This window comes from Anabrus simplex, chromosome 7 (genome assembly GCF_040414725.1).
Source record: "Anabrus simplex isolate iqAnaSimp1 chromosome 7, ASM4041472v1, whole genome shotgun sequence".
NCBI classification, from domain to species: Eukaryota; Metazoa; Arthropoda; class Insecta; order Orthoptera; family Tettigoniidae; genus Anabrus; species Anabrus simplex.
In genome coordinates this window covers 327212707-327240598 of record NC_090271.1, presented here as the reverse complement: position 1 = coordinate 327240598, position 27892 = coordinate 327212707, and positions in this window count along the sequence as shown.

Below are 27892 nucleotides of genomic sequence, written 5' to 3'. Positions count from 1 at the left end.
GAAGCATATAAAAACATGAAGATATGTCCGGAATTGTGAATGTTATGTAGAATGTGCAGCAAATAAAAAATACATTAATATTATGTTCTTGTCTCATTGTGTAAGCATACAATAGCCGTAATAATATCCTTCAGTCAAAACTGGACAGTGTTGGACTGCCTAACCACAGTATAATTATCCGAGAGTTCTTCCTTTCGAGTAAATAAATAATTAACATATTCAACTAAGTTAAATAAAATAACTTCAAAATACAAAGAACGACATGTTCATACAAGATGGTTGACGTTATTTTATCTCCCTCAGCACAACTGCGCCTGTGTTAAACCATCTCACTTGGTTTATTCGAGCATGTTTTTTTTTTTTTTTTTTTTTTGCCAGTTGCTTTACGTCGCACCGACACAGATAGGTCTTATGGCGACGATGGGACAAGGAAGGGCTAGGAGTGGGAAGGAACCGGCCGTAGCCTTAATTAAGGTACAGCCGCAGCAAAATGGGAAACAATGGGAAACCACGGAAAACCATTTTCAGGGCTGCCGATAGTGGGGTTCGAACCTACTATCTCCCGAATACTGGATACTGGCCGCACTTACGCGACTGCAGCTATCGAGCTCGGTCATGTGTTGTTTACCAGGCACATGCGAGGTAGTTTGTACCAGGGAGAGACTTACCTGTAGATGATGTCAAGCATTCAACGACTTTTTCAAAGACTGTACATTTTTCTGTGCGAAGGAAGTGGTTGAAAAGAGGTAGAATGAAACAATGCTCCTAAAAATAAGAATACCTGAACCATTTTGTCTATACTGCAGTGTATGCTAGTATACCAGCGGTAATTCATTCCCAACTCGACCACTGTCTGTTGCTAAAGTACATGTTGGCTTTAACGAGGAACAAGAACCTCAACAACAACCTTCCCTCTTAATTTTTGATTCCACTTTTTGCAATGACTATGACATTCATTGGATTTTTATGTTGATTTCATTCAGAGCGTAGCTAGGACCGGCCGATGGGAGGGTTATAGTTACGGTATGTTGATAGAGCACGATGAAAGTGCTTGTGTGGTGTGCGCACAAGGGCACTGATAGAAGTGAATTTTATTGATATTCAGCTGGGCTGAGTGGCTCGGACGACTGATGCGCTTGCTATCTGACCCCAGCTTGGCAGGTTCACTCCTGGCTCAGTCCGGTGGTATTTCAAGGTGCTCAAAAATACGTAAGCCTCATGTCGGTAGATTTAATGGCACTTAAAAGAAATCCTGTGGGACAAAATGCCGGCACCTCGGCGTCTCCGAAAAGCGTAAAAGTAGTTAGCGGGACGTAAAGCAAATCTTACATTGAAATACAGAACACGAACAATGGTATGTCCAGTTTACAATCTAAAATCCAACTTTCTAGGCTTCTTAAAAAATAGATTCTCCAATCATGTCGCTGAATGTGCATTTATTTTATTGTGTATTGTCAGTTTGTGTTCATCTTCTTCTTGTAAAATTTTCATGGGGGTTTCTAAACCCCAGTAACCCTCCTTGGCAACTCCCCTGCGTCGCCTCCCACAGAGGTTTTTGAATACGTGTCCGGATACATCTAATCAGTTAGTGTATATTAGAATATATGGTTCGAAAATTACATTTTGCAACGGGAGCATCTCTTGCCCTACAAAGTTTAGGAGCTATTGGCTTTCTACCTCAATTTCTCACACAACAGGATACTCACTGGCGACCACGTCCAACTCTGCCCGTGACTAATGAGTATCGCCCTCTTGCGAGCCTCCGCTAACACTGCATTTAACACTTGCCGGTTGAGCAGGCAGCGAGTCAGGAAGATGAAAACACCCTGAAACATGAGTTCAGACACTGTCACGGTATTTTTCTCGTATTGATTTTAGTTAGAAAGCCTTGGCATGTTTCGTGTTGGTCGAGCATTAATATATATATCCTTAAATCAGGTTAGGAAAGAAATTACTTTAGACATTCTAAATAAGAGGAAGTCTGTCACATTCAGACTATATTAATTTCATTAAATACTAGTCTAATATAAAAACAATTAATCGCAGTTCATAGCGTTACCAGTACAACAGAAGTGAGGCATTTAAAATTCATAATTTAACTTTAAAATCAGACATTAAATTTCACCATTCTTCAACTTGAGAAGTTGAGAGTTCAGGCAAGACTCTAATTTCAATTAACTTAAGAATACCACTTTCGCTCTGCCATTTAGTAATAAACACACGGATTGCAAATACTGTTTGTAAAGAAGAATTGAAGATACCGAAGGAAAATAAAGTTTTACTTTTAAATCTTCAAGCCGAGTTTTACAGTTATGAACTATTTTGTCTTATTCCAAGACAGCCCGTTTAAATATGCGACCATCGTGGGAGGTAAGAAATAATCTATATTTTGTTTGATATGCTGACCTTCTATATCTATGCTTCATTTTTCTTCCTTGTGAAATGTAAAAGTTACCAACTCAACAGCCAATTGATATATAAAATTACAGGTGTAATAATTTTGTAAACATTATTTTGAACAATCCCACGAGGGGTCGCGTCAAAAGACCTATGTGATGGGTCGCGAACGGTTGATTTCACCGGGTAGTGTAAAATGTCAGTTTTTGTAGGGAAACGCATATTATTAACGAAAAGTACGTTTATGAAACAAAATACTAACTTTTATAGCAAATGAAGCGCATTATTAAAGGCAAGCATACCCATGAGAGAAAATACACCCTTACCAGTTTTTGTAGCAAAACACGTAGTATTACTAATGAAAAATATATGCATGAAACAATATACCAATTTTCTTGAAAAACCCATTTTGTTGTTAAATAAGAATATGTCCATGAAACAAAACTCATGGTAAAACACACTGTATTATTAAAGAAAGTTATATCTGTGAAACTCACACAACGCGAACGTCAGGAGTCGCGCACGGTGGAAACGACAAGCCTTACAGAAGAAAGCTTTCCACTGAGTGACTGGTGATGGACGGTGGAACATCGAACCTAAATACGTATAGTAGACGAGTCAGTTGAAAGGTACAGGACGGAAGGTAACTTTATACCGTGAAACTAATTTGAAAGAATAAAAAGTGTAAAAGACCGTTACGCGACACTTCGCGGATTTTAATCATTTAATGACTTACCATTTGTTCGCGATATAATGCACTATCATATGAGCAAACTGTTTACAGCATCTTCTTCTACTTCTTTCTGACATCGCTGGAGACGGTGTGGGATTATAAGGCCACATGTCCCTCCTCCCACCATATTAAATTTAAGGGAAAATATCAAACCAGATTTCGCCGGAATTAAAACCACTAACATAGCAATGTAAACCCAACAGCTAAGCCACTGCGTTAGTCATATAAATATTATCACAGACATGAAAACACAGAATGTCTTCCCTGTGTGCAATACCAGTATAGTCAAAAAGTAACCGAGCATGGGTTTTTCAGAGGGTATAGAAATTTTTACACAAAACCACTTTCAAAGTGAAACCCATGCGCAGTGAAATACTTCTGCCACTCAGAGAACTTGGCGCATTGTTCTTCACAACTCTTAGCCCGACGCGAACCTCCACCACTTGACAGTGTTTTGACTTTTGGAAATACGAAGTAATCCGCTGGAAAAAGAGCTGGAGAATTCAGAGGTTCGTTATTCGATCTAACCATCTCACCTTCTGCATTCTTCTGTAACACCACCTTTCAAAATCTTCCATTCTCATTCTTTCTCAGTTACTCATCGTCCATGTTTCCATTCCACACAATGCCATACTCCAGACAAAGTCTTCAAAAAAGTCTTTCTAGTTCCTCTATTAATGTTCGAAATGAGAAAATTGGTTTTCGTAAAGAAGGCCTTACTAGCTTGTGCAAGTCTGCATTTTGTGTCCTCCTAAATTCTGCCTCGTTAGTTATTCTGCTGCCTAACTAACAATATTTATCTACTTCATTCAAAGCTTCATTTCTTAATGCAATATTTCCTGCATCACCTGACTCCGCTAGACTGCACTCCATTACTTTTGTTTTTGGTTTATTAATTTTCATCCTTCTCCAATACTCTATCCGTACCATTCAGCAATTTCTCTAGATCGTCTGCGAACTCAGATAAAACAACATTGGAAAACTTAGGGTTTTGATTTCCTCTTATTGGATTTTCATTCCTTTCGCAAATTCCTCTTTGATTTTCTTCAACGCCTGTTCTACGTAAACAATGAAAAGGAGTCCGACTCGTTGGCTGAACGGTCAGCGTACTGGCCTTCGGTTCAGAGGGTCCCGGGTTCGATTCCCGGCCGGGTCGGGGATTTTAACCTTAATTGGTTAATTCCAATGGCACGGGGGCTGGGTGTATGTGTTGTCTTCGTCATCATTTCATTCTCATCACGACGCGCAGATCGCCTATGGGCGTCAAATAGAAAGACCTGCACCTGGCGAGCCGAACCCGTCCTGGGATATCCCGGCACTAAAAGCCATACGACATTTCCTTTCATTTCACATTTCATTGAAAATGAGAGGGGACAAACTGCAATCTTGCCTCACTCCTTTCGAATTACTTCTGCTTTTTCATAGCCTTCGAATTTTATCGCTGCAGATTGTACGAACTTCTTCTTTCCCGATTACCTTCAGAATCTCAAATAGCTTGATCCATTATCGAATGCCTTTTCTAGATCTACGAATGCCATGTACGTGGACTTGTCTCTCTTAACTATGTCCTCTAATATCAGACCTTAAGTCATGATTGCGTCACGTCTTCCTACATTCCTTCTGAATCCAAATTCATCTTCTCCTAACTCAGCTTCAATCTGTTTTTCCATTCTTCTGTAAATAATATGCGTTAACATCTTGCAGGCGTGGGATACAGAACTAATGGTATGATAGTTTTTCACACTTGTCAGCACCTATTTACTGGGAGTAAGTATAACTACGAAGGGCGTACTATATGGTTTTACCCTTTATTTTTTCTACCCAGATGAAGTACATTACAAATGAGCTGTTACATCCACCATCTCAACATAATTTCCTTGTAACTCTATGCATTTTTGCCATCAATGTGTCGGTCTCTCCAGACCTTCCTGAAACCTTTCTTTCGGAGTGCTGCCTACCCATGCTTTGACAACTCTGTCCAGTTCTGCAAAATCCGTGAAACGGCGACCACTCAGAGGTTTCTTCATGTTCCCGAACAGGTGACAATCACTTGCTGCCAAGTCGGAAGAGTTGGTTGGTGTGGCAGCACCGTGAATCCCATTTGATCAATGGTAGCGTTGGTCCCTCGGCTAGTGTGGGGTCGGTCATGAAGGCATGAAGTCACCTGGATCTTGACCATGACGTTGCAAAAATTCTCTGCAAACGTCCACACGCCTCTGCTTTTCGTCTGCAGACAAGAGTCTATGCACCCACGTGGATGACACCTTCCCCAACCGTAAGTGGCCGTGCACGATCCGCTGCAGTGCGTTTCAGCTAATTCCCCCGGCTGCCTCCATTTCCGTAAATGTGATGCATTTGTTTCCTTGGATGGCCTGTTCGACCCGGGCAATGTTAGCTGATGTTGACACTGGCACATTCATTCCAGAACTGGTTCCCTTGTCCACCGATGTCCGCCCGGTTTTCCAACCTTCCACCCAGTTGTAAACTATTTTCCGTGACGACGCATGTTCTCCACAGGCTGCCACCAAGAGCCGATGAATTTCTGCAGTGGTCACGCCTTCTTTCCATAGGAACCAAGTCGTATAGCGCTGTCCCTGACGGTTACCTTCCATGTAGTCTGCTCCTACACTGACAATGTTGTTATGAAATGGCTATGATGAGCGCATTCGTTGGCCCCTGTGCGTGTTCTGCTACCAAACGCTGGAACGAGACACTAGTTTCACGTCACCACCCTGAAAATTGACATGTGAGTCATACCCGGACGTACAAAAAATAAAGTTTAAAACAATACAGTACGCCACTCGTACATTCTGTCTAAAAGAGTACCTAAATCTGACATTGCCTCAAAAGAAGAATTTAACATCGTACTGGATCATGAATACCCGATGAATAGCAATATACCTCTCCTTAGTCAGAGTTCGACCTTCAGGAAGGAATTTGAAAGGTACTAATCCCTGCATCGACGAACATACGTTGAAGTATATATGTTTTCACACACGTGACTGTAGGCCACACTCCACCCAGACAAGGGAGAGAAATTGCCTCCGTAAGAGGACAAAGCCTGCAGAAGTTCGGTTACTTTTATACTCTACTAGTATGTATGGTATCCCTAAAATATTCTCTATACTAATCTCATGAATAGATGTAGTTTGGACGATTTTTCAATAAATTCGTCTGCACTAAGCTCATGCATAAGGTAAGTTTGAGTTATGAAGCTAGTTTACCTGGCAGCCGTTGAGAATCACGAAAGCGTAGACAAAACATTTGTTATGCTCCATGTAGGCCAGTCCAAAGAACCAGGTTATTCCCAGCATTACAGAGAGAGTGAACCATCCTTTAATCCACACCCTGTATTCAAAGGAACATTTGTATTAGTGCTATGAATATCCATATCAACAGGAAGAAATACAACACATGGGGTAGACTCAGATTTAATAATTGTAAATAAACATAGGCCTACTTACTTACTTTTTGTTCTTATTTAATGGGTCTAACATCTAGGTCATCCACCGAACTTCTAACCCTGTTTTGGATCAGTTGAAATCGATTGCTGAATACAACGCGCATGAACATACTTTAGCAAACTAAGATCCACACAAAATAGCTATCACATAATCATTCAAACTGCACTTCGTTTATTGAAATCCTACGTCTTCGCAGTTCCTCCCACGGAACAGAAATTACGACGCTGAATGAAACGACCAAACGGTAATTAAAAGCCTTTGTGATGTAGGGACGGGAGCGTATATTAAATATTTCCTGGACTGACCTCAAAATAACATATTATTGAACTCATTGTGTATTACAATTGCGAACATAGGTTATTAACGACCATCGTCACTAGTATAATGTGACTATGTGTCTCGTAGTTGCCCAGTAAAATCTAAGGTATTTTTCACATTTCTGTTCGCAGAGCGTACGTTATCGTCCCTCGGTTGGTCCATGATGACTTACTGGCTGAGTATCTAGTGTTGAAATACGAGGTTTGTCCGGAAAATACGTATAAATCCGTCGGGGTGACGTATCACCTATCGTGGAGTCGCCGCCAGGTGGCACTGCTGTTGTCGCCAATCTTCTCAACGCTCAGTTCGAGTCAGAGAGCTCTGCGTGTCAGTAGCAGTGTGCGGCTGCTTGTTGAAAGTTACCCGTTTTCACCTGCCGTCGGTATGGAACTCTCTCTGATTGAGGAACAGCGCATCAACATCAAGTTTCTTGCCAAACTAGGTAAGAATGGCCGTGAGATTTTTGAGTGTTTGCAACAAGTTTACGGAGACAATCCTTCATCACGACAATGCGCCCGCTCACACGTCGCTCGTTGTGCGTGAGTTTTTGGCCCGAAGCTCAATCACCGTGACAGACCACCCGCCTTATTCACCCGATTTAGCCCCTTATGACTTCTTCCTGTTCCCGAAATGCAAAATGGTGCTTCGGGGGCGGCACTTGATTGATGTGGAAGCCATCAAGGGAGAAACGACACGGCAACTGAACAGCATCACAACTGAAGGCTTTCAACAATGTTATCAACAGTGAAAACGGCGTTGGCAGAAGTGCATCTTGTCTCAGGGAGAGTACTTTGAAGGAGACCATATTGTAATACCTGAATAATTGTCAAATAAAGTTATTATTCAACTTTTATACGTATTTTCCGGACAAACCTCGTACGTGGAGTATACTGGCAGACTTATGCAGACGTGTCTCAGAGCATAATTTCACACCTTCTAAGTAGGCGAATCAAAAAGTAAGTTACACTTCCAAGTTATGGCCACTTATGAAACCACCTACACATAGGTAACACAGCTATGACAACATACCATGTAAGTTTACTTTTCCAGATAGTCCCCGAGAGACTGTAAACGTTTCTCGGAACGGTCAACCAACTTTTCGATTCCGGATACGTAGAAATCACCTCCAGTGCTATGTAACCCCCTCGAGACAACTGCTTTCACCTCCTCATCGATTCGGTGTCGTCGTCCACCAAGATCCTTTCTCAGCTTACCGAACATAGGATAATCGCATGGTGCTAAGTCTGGACTATATGGAAGATGTTGCCATACCTTCCACTTGATTCGCTGCAGCAGTTCGAACGTTTGGAGAGCCGTGTGAGGTATTGCATTATCAAGCAACAATATCACACCGGCGCTCAATTTCCCGCGCCGCTTTTCTTTAATAGCCTTACCCAACCGGTTCAACGTTTGTCAATACGAAGCCGACTTGAGTGTTATGCCTTTCGGCATAAATTCCACGTGCACCACATCCTCCATGTCAAAGAACACTGTCATCATTACCTTTCCTGCTGAAGGTTGGACCTTGGCCTCCTTTCGTGGTGCTGATGTGGTGTGCACCCATTCTATCGATGTCCTTTTGGTTTCGGGGGTGAAGTGGTGGACCCACAGCAGGCACTCCTTGCCCTCCATAGAATACCGTTGCAAAAATTCTAGTGACTATTGGAAACGTTGTCCCTTGTGGACATCGGTGAGCAAACGTGCGACCCATCTTTGTCACAGTTTAAGAAATCCAAGGTGCTGGTGAACAATGGAGAACACCCTGACATAAGAAACGTTCAGCATGCTGGCAATTTCCTGCAGAGTTATGCGCCGATTCTCTCTAATGATCCCATCCACACGATTAACATTTGCAACGGTACTGGACGTTGCAGGTTGCCTTCGCGATATTCGTCCGTGGGATCCGTCCGTCAGGCGTCAAATTGCTTACACCACTTAACAATACCTGGGCGAGAAATTGCATGCTTACCATACACAGGGATGATTTCACGATGAATTTTGAGTGCATTTGAGCCATTTAGACCATAGAAACCTGATCATTGCAATTTGGAGTGAACATCCAGTTGACACCCCATTGAGCCTAGCCCGCTCTGCAAACAGAACACGACGGGGTACCACACCAACCTTCCTATCGGACCTGTCAACAGTTACTGTAGCTTGCTCCGTATTGGCCACGGTCACGACACTCAGCGTACTCTCGCGGCGAGCTAGTATAACTTACTTTTTGTTTCTCCCTCGTATTTGTCCCAATTTGCCGGAGTTTGGATGAAGTTGAGCTCTGTTGCTGCTGCTCCCTGATGTCTTTCTTGTAAACACAACGGTGACGGCTGGTGTTTTTATGAACTGGTACGGACTATCAAGATCTCTAACGAGGTCATCGGTTTCGAAGAATTGGTACACAAGGCGATATTGTGCGAATTTTGATAGACACAGCGTTCTTTTAGGAAAGTAGCTTTCTGATTAGCCAGTTTTGTCAAGTTTTCAATGCTCAGATGTTTCCAAATATTCCTTAGTGTATATGTTCTTATTGGTACTAACGTTAGGGCTGGGTCGATCGAAAGTTTATGCAAATTCTTGGTTTGGAGGATGTTTTAACAGCTGTTGTAGTTCTTTCTTGAATATGTTTGACGAATATTTTTCCAGTTGTTTAACGACTTTGTCCTGAGCACAAATTGTACGTATTCCACATGTGTACAGGTCTACATTGCTGATATTTTCACTCCTCCTTGAAATGATCATATAACGAACTATGAAGTCGTGAGGAGATAGAAAATAGACCTAGGAATTGCAAAATGAAAGTGGAATATGTGTAGCATAGAATGAGACATTCTGGGGGGGGGGCACCAGCTACTGTAGACAATACTTCCGGAGAACGAAATGGAAGAAAAGAGGATATTTTGGCTTAAAAATTCCAGAATGTAGTTTCAGGCTTTATCCGATTGAAATGAACGAAGACGGAATTACCGTGCGTAATGTCAACATATCATAGCAAATCGACACTTGCGGAAGGAGAAGAAGACGAAGAAGAAGTCAATGAAGAATAAGAATTTAAAGGGTATCCAGCCACCATAACCTGGGCCACTTGTGGAAGTTGGTAGAATTGATGCAGACTATTCTGAAGAGGTTAGGTAGACCTTGTAAATATCACACGGCTTATCTCAAAATTTTGCATTAATTCATATAACGTAATTCCTATAAAGTCGAGTCTTCAGACGGAAGGCTGGTTAGACTCTGAACATTTCCGCCATCAGTGGTCACATATAGTCTAGAGGTCACTGAAGAAGCATGCTAGGGAAATGAAGAGTGATATAGTTTCCCGTTCCTTTCCTCACTGGACCAAAGAGTGCCCTTTACGTAGCCCAATAAAATGCTCCCTATTAGTGGAATTTCCACAGTCACTTTCACATTGTCCAAGCCAAGAATTCGTCTGAGATATATACATGAATGTAATAACTAATATGTAATGAGAAATAAAATATATATGAGTATTTAAAATGGGTAATCAAAGATTGATGAAAAGAATTCTGAACCTTACCCTATCAACGAAATTTTTTTTAAAAAAAGGCTGCTCGAAGCTGGAAAAGATCTCCAGAAAATGGGCATCACAGGTGACATTGCGTTAGACAGATCTAAGTTCAGAATATTAGTGGACAATCACCACTTTACACACCATCCAAACCCTACCACCAACGAAACCTTGTCAGAAGATCGCAAGAAAAGCCAGAGCGAAAGAATGAAGAGATTTTGGGTGAAGGAAAAGGCAACGACATCAGTTAAATGTGTTCAATCTCGCTCCTTATTCGGGCGTAACGTAGAACGAAATACTTTCAAGGCCATACCAGAAGACGCGGTGCACTTTAATTACGATGACTCGCCAGAAAGGAAACAGGACGTACGTAGTCTAACTATGAGAGTAGACTTCAAACATCGAAAACATTTACATATGGAGGGTTATTCTTAAATGATCGTCTTTACAAAAACACATTAAAAAGAGTTTTGTACCGAACCTTGCGACACAGTTTCAATATATCAACTGCTAATGTGCAGTGTAATCTACATGGATAACAAAGATCAGACTGTATTCTAAGAATTCAACAGCCAGCAAGCAGTTCTAACAGAAATTTTGAAGGTATTACCAAACTGAAGCTTCTATGTAGACCTATTACAAACCTTGTCCAAGGTGACCTAAATGCGTACGGGTGGAATTAGAACAGCCACAGAAACGGATAAGAATGTACGGTCACTGATAACAAGAATGAGCTCATGGTACTGCATAAGCTCCTCGCATATATACACAAGAACCCTGTTTATCCGGCCCTCATTAATCTGGATCTACGGTTTATTCGGATTCAAAATAATTAACATTTATTTTTGCTTGTACAGTATTTCTTTTACGGGGTCGACCCTTCTTGAACGTCTTTTCCGCCAACGATAGTTAAGGACAGAAAATGGAAGTACAGTAATTCGGCCACGGTCAAGCAAAGGTACTGTCCCGGCGTTCGCCAGAAAATGACAATAGGAACCCGTAGAACACCTTTCCCAGGACGGCCGAGATGGGATTCGAACCCACGCTCTTCTGAATGCAACGCACTATTAATTCACTGATGGTGAATTCGAAAATGAAACCGGCGCCCCATCAGAAGAAACAGTGACTCATGGAGAGGCAAGAATGCAGCTGAACAAACTGACGGTCTATTTAGAATCCTTGACTGAAACCACACTGGCAGAATTGTTGTTAGTAAAACGTCTTCGTGATCGTGGTGCGCGCAAACGCTATACAAATGTAAAACAGAAAACCCTCGCAAATTATTTTAGTGCATAAAACAGAGTCATAAATGTAAGAAAAGTTTTAACAACTTATGTTAATAGATTATATAAAACATGTACTGTATTTGCTTTTTAGTTCTTTAGGATTATCCGGATTTTCGATAATCCGGATCAGTTCCGCTCACACTTAATCCCGATAAACGAGTTTCTTGTGTACTTTACTCAGAGAAACGATTGGTTGGGAGTGTCCACAGAGCAAGCATCTACATAGGAGGTGAATTATTGATTTATTCTTACTTAATCTGTTTGCCCTACAGAGTTGGTTTTCTCCCGCACTCAGTGAGGGATCTCATCTCTACCGCCACAAGGGCAGTGTCCTGGAGCATGCTAGACTTTGTTGGGGATACAACTGGAAAGGAGGACCAGTTTCTCACTCCTCTGCCGTGTTGAACAGGATCCTTGTCAGGGATGGGAAGATTGGAAGGAATTGGAAAGGGGCGGGGAAGGAAGCGGCCGTGACTTTTCGTTAGGTGCCAAACCGGCATTTGTATGGAGGAGAATTGGGAACATGGAAAACCACTTTGAGGATGGCTGAGTTGATCCCGTTCCAGCCCCCGTACCACTTTAAAATTTCGTGGCAGAGCTGGAAATCGAACCTGGGCTCCGGGGCTGACAGCTAATCACACTAACCACTACAATACAGAGACGTACATTATTATTGATAATGATACAAATTAAGTCTCATCAAACATTAAATGCAGGGAACATTAATAATGCAATGCAAAGAAGAGAAGGCATGGTAGCATTTTCGGTTTACATCACATGGAACTCAGAAGTTCTCATTACAAGAATTCTAGTGTGTAGAAATATAATAAAGGCAGTCTCATATACGAATTATTCTGTCCATGTATCTACGCCTTGTTCAATTATAAAGAAAAAATATTTTATTGGTGATTTAATACCTATAAGGATCATCAAGATAAAATCCCATTAATGTCCATAAAGAAAGAAAGTTGTTACACGAAACTGAAACCTTTCCTGACCCAAAACTTCATCTTATTAGAATACTAACGTGAGGTCAAAAATTGAGCCACAACGTATAGTTAAAGGGTTGATTATTTTATATTTAGGCTGATTGAACCTCAGGGCTATGTGGCACTCTAGAAGAGCAAGTCTCGTTTCTTAAATTTGTGACTTCCTTAAAAGGAATCGAACCGACGTTCTTCTGGGCGAACCGACCTTGCCTTTGCCGGCTCAGTTAAGCAGCCCATTATTATTATTATTATCATTATTATTATTATTATTATTATTATTATTATTATCATTTATTTTGCACACTTTCGTGATAATGATATTGAAGCAATATTACAGATTTTAGCAAATAAAAGCACAATAAACCTTAATTTACACTATATTTTTACATATAATTCGAACCCATACATTTCCGTACATTTCCACTCATGGCAATGACCACCGTCTTCTGCATGGTCTTGTGGATGTTAGTGTTGACATCCAACTTCTTCAGTCCTTCCACTAGAGTTTTAGGTATATCAGCTGTACTCAAAAGGATGATTGGTACAATTATCACCTCTTCACAATGCCATAATCTTTGAATATGCTCTGTACCGGGCGAGTTGGCCGTGCGGTTAGGGGCGCGCGGCTGTGAGCTTGAATCCGGGAGATAGTGGGTTCGAATCCCACTGTCGGCAGCCCTGAAGGTGGTTTTCCGTGGTTTTCCATGTTCACCTTAATTAAGGCCACGGCCGCTTCCTTCCAACTCCTAGGCCTTTCCTGCCCCGTCGCCGCCATAAGACCTATCTGTGTCGGTGCGACGTAAAACCACTAGCAATATGTTCTGCCAGTGGCGTATACTTGTTGATTTTCTCAGTATAGTTTTCATGGAGGTTCCCGGTGTTCGGGTCAACAATATCGATCAGAGCTGCACTTTTTATTCCCTTCTCTAACACCACTACATCTGGTCTGTTGTGAATAGTCGTCATATCTGTGATAATTGTTCGGTCCCAGTACAGTTTAATCTCATCATTTTCGAGTTCAGTTTGAGGGCTATACTTAAAATAGGGAAGTCTTTCATCAACCAGTCTGTATTTAATGGCAAGTTTTCGGTGCAAAATCTTATCAACCCAATCGTGGCGTTCCTTATATTTCTTCTTCTTCTTGCGTTCCGGCCTTCTAAGGACCACGTTTCAATTTCAGTTCTTCCTCCTTAGTTCTTTCCTTTTCTTCCAGTATTCTTTCATTGTTTCACTGTGCTTCTTTTTCCTGTCTTCAGTCCACTTTGTGCCTGTTTTCTTTTCCTTCCTCCCTTGGAATCCTTCCATATTTAAGACTTTCTTCCTCAAAATCTTTCTTTCCAATAATTCTTCTTCTCGTATGTTGTTCCTTTCCAGGTCTTTCTTGACTTCTTGAATCCAGGTGGTAGTTGATTTCTTTTCCCGAAGGTACTTGAAGATTCGTTTAGTTAGCCTATTGTCATCCATTCTGTAAATGTGTCCAAGAAATAGCAATCTCCTTTTTCTTATTGTTTCTGATATGTTTTCTATGTTCTGATAAATTTCATTGTTCTTAATTTCCAAAACTCTGCAATTCTTAGAGGACCTAATGTATTCCTTATAATTCTTCTTTCTAATATTTCTAATTTATCGAGCTTGTAGTTCAGTGCTAGACATTCGCTGGCATAAAGGCATTCTGGTTTCACTACTGTGTTATAGTGCTTTATTTTAAGTTTTCTTGATAGGCACATTTTGTTATAATTATTCTTAGTTATACCGTACGCTCTTTCCATCTTTTGTATCCTCTCCTCTATAGCAGATTTTTCTAAACCATTTTCTTGAATTGTCTCACCCAAATATTTCAATTTATTTACCTTTTATATTTTACCAATATCCGTTAATAAAAACTTTGGGGCACTTTTTATATTCGTCAAAAATTTTGTTTCCTCGGCAGAGATTCTCAAGCCTGTCATGTTGGCTGTCTTTTCAAGGATATTGACTTGCATTGGTGCATCTGTAAGGCTTTCTGAAAATATGGCAAAGACATCTGCAAATGCTAGGCAATTTATTGCAACACCTTTGTTCTTCTTCCCCAGCATGAGTGGCAATATTTAGGATTCTTTCAGTTTTTCATTCCTTATATTTCTTATTATTATTATTATTATTATTATTATTATTATTATTATTATTATTATTATTATTATTATTATTATTATTATTATTATTATTGTGATACAAGTTGCTTTACGTCGCACCTAGGCAGATAGGTCTTGTAAGATAGAAAAGGGCTAGGAGTGAGAAGGAAATGGCCGTGTTCTTAAGTAAGGTGTAAAATGGGAAAAGAGAGAAAAACGTCTTCATACCTGCTGACAGTGGGGTTCAAACCCATATCTTCCGAATGGAACCTCAAAGCTGCGGGCCCCGAACCGCATAGCCAAATCGGTCGGTATTTTTGTTATTATTAATGTTATAGTCATGTGTTCTTTCTCGACACACTCTATTTTTAAAATCTGATAGTTTAAAGTTAGGGGGGAAGAAGTTTCCTTATTCTAAAATATATAAAAGCTGTAATTGTCGAAAGTCAATTTAAGAATGGGAAATGAATCCACTGGACTCGTGAATTCACAGGTAACCGGATGCGCTGTTTTACGTTTGCCAGTAGCTATTGCATAAGTCAAGCCTTCCTTGTGTAGTATCCATAAACTGCCACGAGAGAGGAGCGTCCACTGGAAACATGATACGTCACCCGCCAGTCGCTTCATCACGATGGAAATTAGAGTGTGACGGTTATTAATACATTATTCATGACGGCTAGCGGAATACCGCAGGGAACACTTACTTGATCTGATCCCAGAGCCGCGTCTCTCAAATCTGAGTTCTCCTCTTGCGTGTAATTAGGATAAAGTGTAACAATCAAACAGTTCGTTAGTAAATAATTACCTACAATGTCTTAATTAATTCCTTCTAAAATAGAAAAGAGTTGTCATTTAGGTCATCATAATATAGTTGTTGTACACTGCTATTCATTACATTTTTTCTTGTACTCAACTCTTCATCTTGACATATAGTGATTAATTCGTCTATATCTATTGTGATCCTATTCTTTTTCTTATTCTTTTTCTTCTTTCCAGTAAGCCTACTTGGAACAAGTTTTGCTGAATCATTCAGCTTTTATATTTGCCTAGTATTGTCGCATCTCCTCCCTACTTCGAGGGTTTTCTCAGGATTTCTCGTACAGTCACTATGTTTGTAAATCTCTCAGCCCTAGTTCTTTTATATCATCCTCAGTCACATGGTAAGGATTTACTGTTTTGCCAGAAGGCGAACCGGCTGTTGATCAGTTTGTTGAGACATAATCATGTCACATGACCATTGAAAGAAGCACCGTCCTGTCCCTAACACAGTCAGAGTAGAGTTCTGAAATGTGTCTTCTCCGGAATTCCTCATCTTCCAGTACCTCAAGAAGGATCACTTACAGATTTCTCCTCTGTTCCATTTACAGACACTTTTTGGCATATGGGCTTCCGGGCGGATGGCTATTTTTCATCTCTAGAGTCCACGACAGGCAACCGTTTGCTGTAGATATTTTGAGTCAACCGATATGCCGGATCCAGAATGTTAACTCTAGGGGAGAGGGCTGCTTTCTAAGAGAAATGGGGATGGGTTCAGTTACCGAGGTAAATTATATTCCTGCACCTCTTCTAGCGACATCTCTCTGTTAGCCTCTTTCGTATTGGTAAAGTAACCGGTTTCCTCCAGCGGCATTTGAATTCCCACTTTAGGCGGCTCTCTCTTCTGTAAGGGCTGACTTGGATGGCCGCTATTTCTCGAAATTCAGTGATCAGTGCCATGCCGTATGCAAAGCAGGAGGTTTGCACTATACTGTTTTACACTTTATTTTTTGTACGTCCGGGTATGACTCACATGTCAATTTTCAGGGTGGTGACGTGAAACTAGTGTCTTGTTCCAGCGTTTGGTAGCAGAACACGCACAGGGGCCAACGAATGCGCTCATCATAGCCATTTCATAACAACATTGTCAGTGTAGGAGCAGACTACAAGGAAGGTAACCGTCAGGGACAGCGCTATACGACTTGGTTCCTATGGAAAGAAGGCGTGACCACTGCAGAAATTCATCGGCTCTTGGTGGCAGCCTGTGGAGAACATGCGTCGTCACGGAAAATAGTTTACAACTGTGTGGAAGGTTGGAAAACCGGGCGGACATCGGTGGACAAGGGAACCAGTTCTGGAATGAATGTGCCAGTGTCAACATCAGCCAACATTGCCCGGGTCGAACAGGCCATCCAAGGAAACAAATGCATCACATTTACGGAAATGGAGGCAGCCGGGGGAATTAGCTGAAACGCACTGCAGCGGATCGTGCACGGCCACTTACGGTTGGGGAAGGTGTCATCCACGTGGGTGCCTAGACTCTTGTCTGCAGACGAAAAGCAGAGGCGTGTGGACGTTTGCAGATAATTTTTGCAACGCAATTATCAAGATCCAGCCGACTTCATGGCTAGGCTTGTGACTGGTGATGTGACATGGCTCCATGGCTGCTATTGATCAAATGGGATTCAAGGTGCAGCCACACCCACCATACTCTCCCGACTTGGACCAAGTGATTATCACCTGTTCGGGAACATGAAGGAACCTCTGCGTAGTCGCCGTTTTGGGGATTTTGCAGAACTGGGCACAGCTGTCGAGGCATGCGTACGCAGTACTCCGAAAGAATGGTTTCAGGAAGGTCTGGAGAGACTGACACATCGATGGCAAAAGTGCATACAGTTGTGTTGTTTGAGTCATCAGTCCATAGACTGGTTTGATGCAGCCCTCCATGCCACCCTATCCTGTGCTAACCTTTTCATTTCTACTTAACAACTGCATCCTACATCTGCTCTAATCTGTTTGTCATATTCATACCTTGGTCTACCCATACCGTTCTTACCACCTACACTTCCTTCAAACACCAACTGAACAAGTCCTGGGTGTCTTAAGATGTGTCCTATCATTCTATCTCTTCTTCTCTTCAAATTTCGCCAAATCGATCTCCTCTCACCAATTCGATTCAGTATCTCTTCATTCGTGATTCGATCTATCCATCTCACCTTCAGCATTCTTCTGTAACACCACATTTCAAAAGCTTCTATTCTCTTTCTTTCTGAGCTAGTTATCGTCCATGTTTCACTTCCATACAATGCCACGCTCCACACGAAAGTCTTCAAAAACATCTTTCTAATTCCGATATCAATGTTTGAAGTGAGCAAATTTCTTTTCTTAAGAAAGCTCTTCCTTGCTTGTGCTAGTCTGCATTTTATGTCCTCCTTACTTCTGCCATCGTTAGTTACTTTACTACCCAAGTAACAATATTCATCTACTTCCTTTAAGACTTCGTTTCCTAATCTAATATTTCCTACATCACCTGCCTTCGTTCGACTGCACTCCATTACTTTTTCTTGGACTTATTTATTTTCATCTTGTACTCCTTACCTAAGACTTCATCCATACCATTCAGCAACTTCTCGAGATCTTCTGCAGTCTCAGATAAAATAACAATATCATCGGCAAATCTCAAGGTTTTGATTTCCTCTCCTTGGACTGTGATTCCCTTTCCAAATTTCTCTTTGATTTCCTTTACTGCCTGTTCTATGTAAACATTGAAAAGGAGAGGGGACAAACTGCAGCCTTGCCTCACTCCTTTCTGGATTGCTGCTCCTTTTTCAAAGCCCTCGATTCGTATCACTGCAGACTGATTTTATACAGGTTGTATATAATTCTTCGTTCTCGGTATCTGATCCCTATCATCCTCAGAATCATAAATAGCTTGTTCCAATCAACATTATCGAATGCCTTTTCTAGATCTACGAATGCCATGTACGTGGGCTTGTCCTTCTTGATTCGATCCTCTAAGATCAGACGTAAAGTCAGGATTGCTTCACGTGTTCCTACATTTCTCTTGAAGCCAAATTGATCTTCTCCCAACTCAGCTTCAACTTGTTTTTCCATTCTTCTGTAAATAATACGTGTTAAAATTTTGCAGGCATGAGATACTAAACTAATGGTGCGGTAGTTTTCACACCTGTCAGCACCGGCTTTCTTGGGGATAGGTATAACAACATTCTGCCGAAAATCGGACGGGACTTCTCCTGTCTCATACATCCTGCACACTAAATGAAATAACCTTACCATGCTGGTTTCTCCTAAGACAGTCAGTAGTTCAGAGGGAATATCATCAATTCCAGGTGCCTTGTTCCTATTTAGGTCACTCACAGCTCTGTCAAACTCTGACCTCAAAACTGGGTCTCCCATTTCATAAGCATCAACAGCCTCTTCATGTTCCAGAACCAAATTATCTACATCGTTACCTTGATACAACTGTTGGATATGCTCCTGCCATCTTTCTGCTTTATCTTCTTTCCCTAGAAGTGGCTTTCCATCTAAGCTCTTAATATTCATGCACCTAGATTTCCTTTCTCCGAAGGTTTCCTTGATTTTCCTGTATGCAGCATCTACCTTTCCCAAGACCATACAGTCTTCGACATCCTTGCACTTCTCCTTCAGCCATTCTTCCTTAGCTACCTTGCACTTACTATCCACTTGATTCTTTAATCGCCTGTATTCTTTTCTGCCCTGTTCATTTGTAGCATTCTTGTATTTTCGTCGTTCATCAATCAGGTCTAGTATCTCCTGAGTTATCCACTGATTCTTAGTTGATCTTTTCTTCCTTCCTAACATTTCTTCAGCCGCCCTACTGACTTCATTTTTCATGACTCCCCACTCTTCCTCTACAGTCTTTCCTTCAGCCTTTTCATTTAGTCCTTGTGCAACATGTTCCTTGAAACAATCTCTCACACTCTTTTCTTTCAACTTGTCTAGATCCCATCTTTTTGCATTCTTTCCTTTCTTCAATTTCTTTAACTTCAGATGGCATTTCATGGCCAACAAGTTGTTGTCAGAGTCCACGTCTGCTCCTGGGAAAGTTTTGCAATCCAACACCTGGTTTCTGAATCTCTGTCTAATCATAATGAAGTCTATTTGATACCTTCCAGTGTCTCCAGGTCTCGTCCACGTATACAGCCGTCGTTTGTGGTGTTTGAACCAAGTATTGGCAAGGACTAAATTATGATCAGTGCAGAATTCAACCAGCCGACTTCCTCTTTCGTTCCTTTGTCCCAATCCGAATTCTCCTACTGTACTACCTTCTCTTCCTTGGCCTACCACTAAATTCCAGTCTCCCATCACAATTAGATTCTCGTCACCTTTTACATATTGAATTAAATCTTCTATCTCCTCATATATTCTTTCGATTTCTTCATCATCCGCTGAACTAGTAGGCATATAGACCTGCACTATTGTGGTGGGCATTGGTTTGGTGTCTATCTTGACAACAATAATTCTTTCACTATGCTGGTCGTAGTAGCTTATCCGCTGCCCTATTTTCTTATTCATTATTAAACCAACTCCTGCATTTCCCCTGTTTGATTTCGTGTTGATAATTCGGTAGTCGCCTGACCAAAAATCTTGTTCTTCCTGCCAACGTACTTCACTTATACCAACTACATCTAACTTTAGTCTATCCATCTCCCTTTTCAGATTCTCTAACCTACCACAACGATTCAAACTTCTAACATTCCACGCTCCGACTCGCAGAATGTCAGTATCCTTCTTCCTGATGATCGCCCCCTCTCGTGTAGTCCCCACCCGGAGATCCGAATGGGGGACTAGTTTTCCTCCGGAATATTTTACCCGGGAGGAAGCCATCATCAGTACATCATTCATACAGAGTGAGCTGCATGTCCTCGGGAGGTAGTTACGGCTGTAGTTTCCCGTTGCTTTCAGCCGTGTAGCAGTATCAACACAGCTAAGCCATGTTGAGTATTATTACAAGGCCGTATCAGTCAATCATCTAGACTGCCGCCCTTGCAACTACCGAAAGGCTGCTACCCCCCTTTCGATGAACCATTCGTTAGTCTGGTCTCTCAACAGATACCCATCCGATATGGTTGCACCTGCGGCTCAGCTATCTGCATCATTGGGACACGCAAGCCTCCCCACCGCGGCAAGGTCACATGGTTCGCAGAGGAGGTGCATACAGTTACAAGGAGATTATGTTGAGGGGATGGACGTAACAACTGATGTGTAATGGGTAGAAAAAATAAAGCATAAAACAATATAGTATAATTTTTACTTTTTGCAATGGAAGTGTGACCCTCATCGTGCTGAAACCTACCCTGAAACTGTGGTGACATAACCGATGTGTTACGAAAAGACCACATGCAAACGATGGTTTCCACTACAATGTGCCGAAGCTGGAATCGTGCACGGCCAGACAATAACGGGTGTAGCTGCATATCCTTGCGTCACCTTGTTGCATCATCCGCTGGCATTACTGTCCTTCATTCGAGGTTTTCTGCTCGTCGTTTCAGTACTAGTTTGCCACAGTGAAAGCAGTACAATCCAACTGTAGCGTCTCGTATCACTTTCCCATTGCTTGCATAAAAAATTAGTTTGCAGTTATGTGAAAGAGAAACATCAAGCCAGAAATGTGTGGGGCGGTGTTGTAGTTTCACTCCCCACTTTAAGTAACCATACGGAAGATTTTCCAAATTCCTCTTTGAATATTTGAAGAGATATATCCATTTCTTTCTCCGTGTTTGGTACCTGTCATTTCAAGAATATCGAAGATCTTGGACTAATGAACGTTACCAAGCCGCATTTCCACAAATGAACGTAATGTACCAGCCTAGAATGTATTAGCCATTTGTAGGAGCCTTTTCAACTCTCGAACGTCCACAGACAGCACATAACGCAAGCAGACCATTCAGGAAACATTATTTTTCAGTGCTCAACCTAAAGTCTTCCTTTTTGCAGAATACCGTTGTTGGCTACTGCGAGCGAACTACATTAAGTGCATTGTATCTTAATTGTTTGACATATTATACTACCATTCAGGAAGAATACAAATCCTAAGAACTTGCAATTATCCACCTTTTCAACTATCTTATTCCCTACATGGGATCGAATATTGGGCTTCTTTTCTAATTACATCAATTTCGTCTTGAAAAAGTTGATACTCGCCACATCTCTTTTACAGCTGAAAAATGTACACGTTTTACGTTGCTACACTTCAATAAATCAAAACAGATCATATAGTGAATTCCTTGTATCGAAAGCTATTCTAGCAAGAAAGATTCTAATTCCTTCGGTGGTCTTTAATCTTCAGTTATCTCTTTGTCCCAAGGAGAAAGAAGAGACTTAACGTCAAGATACATTTCAATCTGAATGATTTAATCTTCGTATGATTAAGTAAGAGTAATAGATTTGCATTAGGACACTGAAAAAATGTGCGTAATACTAAAGAAGTGTAATCCTTTCAATTCAATTCATTTTCTGTTTGTTGACGTAGTTAATGGACTTGATTTGTACATCCGTCCTGGTAGCGGTGTATTGAAATTTGACTCCCAAGGATGATCAGGTTTTCATATACGGTAATTCGACTAAGAATCAAACCATTTATATTTGATGACGTAAATCAAGGTAGTAGCTTCAGCAGGCACATGTTTTTGTTGAGAAAATGCATAAGTTGACGACTAGTGCATATTTAATAACTAATTCAAGAACATCCGAATGCGTAATTCTCAGACACCAGAAAATACCTATCCCCTCTTCACTCTACGCGGCACAAATTTTCGACAATTTCAGCACATTTGACCATACATTACTATGTTGGGAAGCGGACACCTACCCATCTAGACTAGATAAATTGCATGATTAATCGTTACATTTCCGTGCCTGTGTAACCATGCTATTTCTGGCGAGCATGGTAAGCATGGAGCACAGTGTCATGTTTTATTACAGCCACCATTTAACTTACACTTAAACGTCATTGAAATATACTTAAGTACACTTTCATTCTCGTGCAAAAAAATATATATTATAAATGCGTTCCAAGTACTATGAATAGGGGTAAATTGAGAGGGTTTGACATTTAATCTCCATCATCATCGTCATCATCGATATTAAATTGCTAGTCAGTACGGGTGAATGGATGAGGGTCATCAATTAAGGGTATTTAGATGGCTGAAGGAACGAATTTTGGAGCCGAAAGCTCTGTCGCAGGGCTGGCAAACGGAAATTGCCAAATACCCTGTTTGTTGCGAAAGTCGGTGCTGATTCCTTCTGTGTTTTCCATTTGTAACATGCAATAAATATTGGAAAACTCTTCAGCACTACCGGGATAAATTCCTCCTTTAGCGGCATCTTTATATAATTTCCGTATTTTCCTTCATCCTAGCATTACGTCTCTCCTCTTCTCCTTCTCCCTTCTGTACCTTTTCTGTTTACCTCTTTTCTGTCGTAATTGATTTTATATTTCACTTATATTTCTCTCACGCCCTCTTATCGTCTCTGATTAGTCTGAGGACCTTGTATTGCCTATTCTTCAACTCACGGACGTGAAAATGTAAGACAGACTTGCAGCAAGTATGAAAACATCATTCTCTTCTTGGGGTATAATAGCGCATAGTGGGATTCGAACCCACTCTCTCCCGGATGAAAGCTCACAGTACTTCCTCTTAAAACAATAATCACCACCACCACTTAATAACTAATAGTTTCATTAATGCGCGTCTAATAGCTGGTTACGGAAGAAATATTCCAGTATGTAGCAGCATTCATTGGAAACCACTAGAATTTCGTATTGGCGCGATATTTTCAAAGTTCCGGGTTTTTTTGAGCAACCCTCGTAGTAAACTGAAACGTAGAAGTCACTGTGACCTTACTTACTGCTATAGAAATACTGACCGGTTATTTGTTCTCATGTAATACTATTGGTGACGACGTTTTCAATGCGAAACCTCAAGGAACAACTACAATAAAGCTACAGAAGTTATGTCACGTTTAAATGACGAGAAGAGACCATCGGGCGTTGGAGGGATGAGTTCAGTCATCAACGCCAAATATCTAGCGAAACAGTCACTTGTGACTACCAAACTGTCCTTAGGCAAAGTTTTAATTATTATAAGCACAGATAAGGATGTGATGATGTGAATTACACACTTCCTACGCATGTAATATTTAATGCCATTCAGAGGTGATATTGAGTAACTAATATTCGTAAAACCTGTCTATGTTCCCTTGATATAATATTAAATTACGTGGACAATGGAATCCAGGTAAACTGTCACGAACACAACAGAACATTACTGCACGCTATTGGCAGCCGTGAATCAGCAGGAGCGAATATTAATTTTCTACATTAATAAATGAATACCTGATATAAAAGTCAATATTGTCGAAGTTGAATACTGATAAAGGAACAGTTAATATGTGTTTAACATTTAAATATTGAGTGATGAGTAACGAACATTGAGTTACAGTGTAGTCTGCGATGCTCTTATACTTGTGGCACAGTATTCTCCATCTTTTCCCAATTGTACCAGATGATATTTTCATTTTTATTTTTTTATTTTTTACTTTTAAAATTCTTGTCAGTGGATATATTTTTAATTTCAATATCATTTCACCTCGTACTATTATGGGTTCGATAAATTAGATCTTAGGCCCCTTTAAAAACAAGTATCATCATCACCATCAAAGTCTTCGGAATATTTCATTTGGGGGCTCATCTATCGTTCCTTCAGTTTCTGGTCACAGTGACCAGATCATTTTATTTTGCACCTTAAACCAGCACCACCTATTTCCACTGAGATCTTGTTACAATCATAGAGGCCTCTCAATGGTTCGAGTGAAAGGTTACAAAACATGGTCGTCGTCCCCAACCCCAAGAGACATGCCCCTGATCACAAATAAACAGCTCACTTCACTTAGCTTTGAAGACAGCCTACTATTCGAACACTGTGTGTGCTGAGTAGAGATTTCTATATCACATCCGCGGAAACGTGTATGCACAGGGAAATGGGAGGATAAATAATAAATTTTCTGCAGACATAAATGTTAACCGTGCTCCAAAACATTTAATGGGTTTCATTAAGAGTAATATGTTCCGCTCGTAGGCTGAGTTATCAGCGTTGTGGCCTTCACTTCAGAGGGACCTGTTTTCGATTCCCGACTGGTCAAAGGATTTTAATTAAGTCTGATTAATTCCTCTCAATCGGGGCACATTGCATGCGGTTGTCCCATACCACTACTGAAACACGCAATACTGATACATTCCTCCACAGACGGTTGTCCTCAGGAAGGGTATCTGTCCGTAAAAGAGGCCAAGTCCACAAACACCCACGACCACACCGATCGGTGTGGGAGCTTGTGAAAGAATAAGAAGAAGGAGAGCAAGAAGGAAAAAAAGATTGACAATACAAGTAGTATGAAACTACATTATATCTAACGCCTAAGAGAAGAAGATTTAGCACCTTTTGCATGTTTTATTTCTTTGTTGCTAACGCTATGTTACCATTATATAAGAATGTGTTTCCGAGTATTTGCAACAAATACATTATAAAATGTATATCATTTAAGTTGTTCATGCATTTTATAATGTGTTTATCCTATGTCTTTTAGTGTTGGGAGTGTCCGAGGACATGCTGCGCTCTCTTAGTACAGGGCTGGGGGTTCTATATCGAAAAAGCGCAATCAATTTTCCGACATAATTATAACCAGGGAACCTGTGTTCATCTATGTACACTAGGTCAGTAGCGTCATTCTCTCACTGCGCGCTTTCTTCCTGTAACGTACCTAAGAACTTGAAAACATTTCGTATCAAATGAACCTTGTTCTACGCCTCAGTCCAGAATTAAAATACTCGAACAGTTCCTAAAAGAAGCCCAGGTCCTTGGAATAAGTGACAGGCACGATACGTCTACACCAGAGGCCTGGCTAATAATAATAATAATAATAATAATAATAATAATAATAATAATAATAATAATAATAACAATAATAATAATAATAATAATAATAACAATAACAATAACAATAATAATAATCTACCTTACTGCGTAAATTTTAACGACCACTAAATTACGTAATCGTAATTTCGGGATATTAGGTCGGGCAGTGTTAATTATCTGCTAATGAGTTTCAATCAATCAATCAATCAATCAATCAATCAATCAATCAATCAATCAATCAATCAATCAATCAATCAATCAATCAATCAATCAATCAATAACTACTGATCTGCATTTAGGACAGTCCCCCTGGTGGCAGATTACCTATCTGTTGCTTTCCTAGCCTTTTCTTAAATGTTCGCAAAGAAATTGAAAATTTATTGAACATCCCTCTTGGTAAGTTATTCCAATCCCTAATTCCCCTTCGTGCCTTTGTTGGCGGGACCAAGTGTTTACAGTGCACTATGTCTTCTGGTATGGGCTAGAGCAATTTTGTTACTTTCATTGATCTGTCTCAGCTCTATCCTTGGCTTCGACAAAATGAAAGTGACTGAGGTATGAGTGATGCTAGTAATGCCATTCCTTCTGCAGCCAGTCCCTGTTATGAATGGTGTGAAAATATTGCACATAGGGTCGGTTGGTGCAAGCATTTCAGTGGGCTTGGCAGACTGATATGTAATAGCAACTTCTGGCTCGGTGAGAAAAGCAACGGGAAACTACCTCACTCCTCATTTCCCTAGTACGCCTCTTCAGTGATGCCTAGGCCATCTATGACAGCTGATGGTGGAGCTGTTGAGGATCCAACCAGCCTTCGGGCTGAGAACTAAACATACAATTCCCCTTCCTATAAACGAATATTTGCCCCAATTTGTCCTCTTGAATTCCAGCTTGATCTTCATAATGTGATCTTTCCTACTTTTAAAGATATCACTCAAACATATTCGTCTACTGATGTCATTCCACGCCATCTCCCCACTGACAGCTAGAAACATACCACTTAGTCGAGCAATTCGTCTTTCTCCCAAGTCTTCCCAGCCCAAATTTTGCAACATTGCTGGAACGTTACTCTTTTGTCAGAAATCACCCGGAACAAATCGAGCTGCTTTTTGGATTTTTTTTCAGTTCTTGAATCATGTAATCTTGGTGAGGTTCCCATACACTGGAACCATACCCTAGTTGGGGTCTTACCAGAGAGTTATATACTCTCGTCTTTACATCCTTACTACAACCTTAAATACCCTCATAACCATGTGCAGAGATCTGCACGCTTTATTTACAATCCCATTTATGTGATTACCCCAATGAAGATCTTTCCTTATATTAATACCTAGGCATTTACACTGATCCCCGAAAGGAACTTTCACCCCCATCAACGCAGTAATTGAAACTGAGAGAACTTTTCCTATTTGTGAAACTCACAACTTGAATTTTAACCCCGTTTTTCATCATACTATTGCCTGCTGTCTATCTCACAACATTATCGAGGTCATTTTTCAGTTGCTCACAATCTTGTAACGTATTGATTACTCTATACAGAATAACATCATCTGCGAAAAGCCTTATCTCTGATTCCACTTCATTACACATATCATTGATATACAGGCTGTTAAGGGTATACGTGCAGATATTTAGCTAGTCGGTAAAGAAAAATACATCTCAGAACATATGCTATGTACTTTTTGCCTTTTCCTATTAGTTTCCCCATAAATGAGCCGAATATTTCAGGGCTCAATATGTTTTGAATGGCCGTAGTAGGAAACGTCGCTTATGTCATACTGTCCTCGTGACTAGAGTACGGTAGCAGAGTACAGAGGTTGTTGAACCTGTTTGTTATCGAAGGCCAACATATGTTGCTTTGCCTTCCCCTAGCCGCTGGGCAAGTAGGGGTGGTAGAAACACGTGCCAGTACTCGAAAACCAGTCTAGGGTACTCCGTGAGAAGTAAGCACTGATTGTTTTGGATTCATAGTCATTTTGTCATCATCATTCCTTTTAGATTTTAGTTAGTGGATACATTTTGAAGTTTTAATTGTCGTTTCATTTCGTTGCACCTCGTACCATTAGGGGACGCTAGTCTATGACGCCGCGCGCCCGCTCCCCCGCCTCGGTGGAATGCACACGATGGTACTAATCATAGACAACGCCCAAACCAATTGTGTTTCTTACATAATGGTTCTGATCGCAAGTAACGCCGAACCATGGTGTTCCTCGCTTAATGATACTAATCACAAGTAACCTCATGGTTCCAGTTCACCTCTTGGTCTCCCCTTTTACTCGCCTCTTACGACAGACAGGAAATACCGTGGATGTATTCTTCGTCTACATCCCCGTCCACAGTGGGTATTGGTAGATTTACT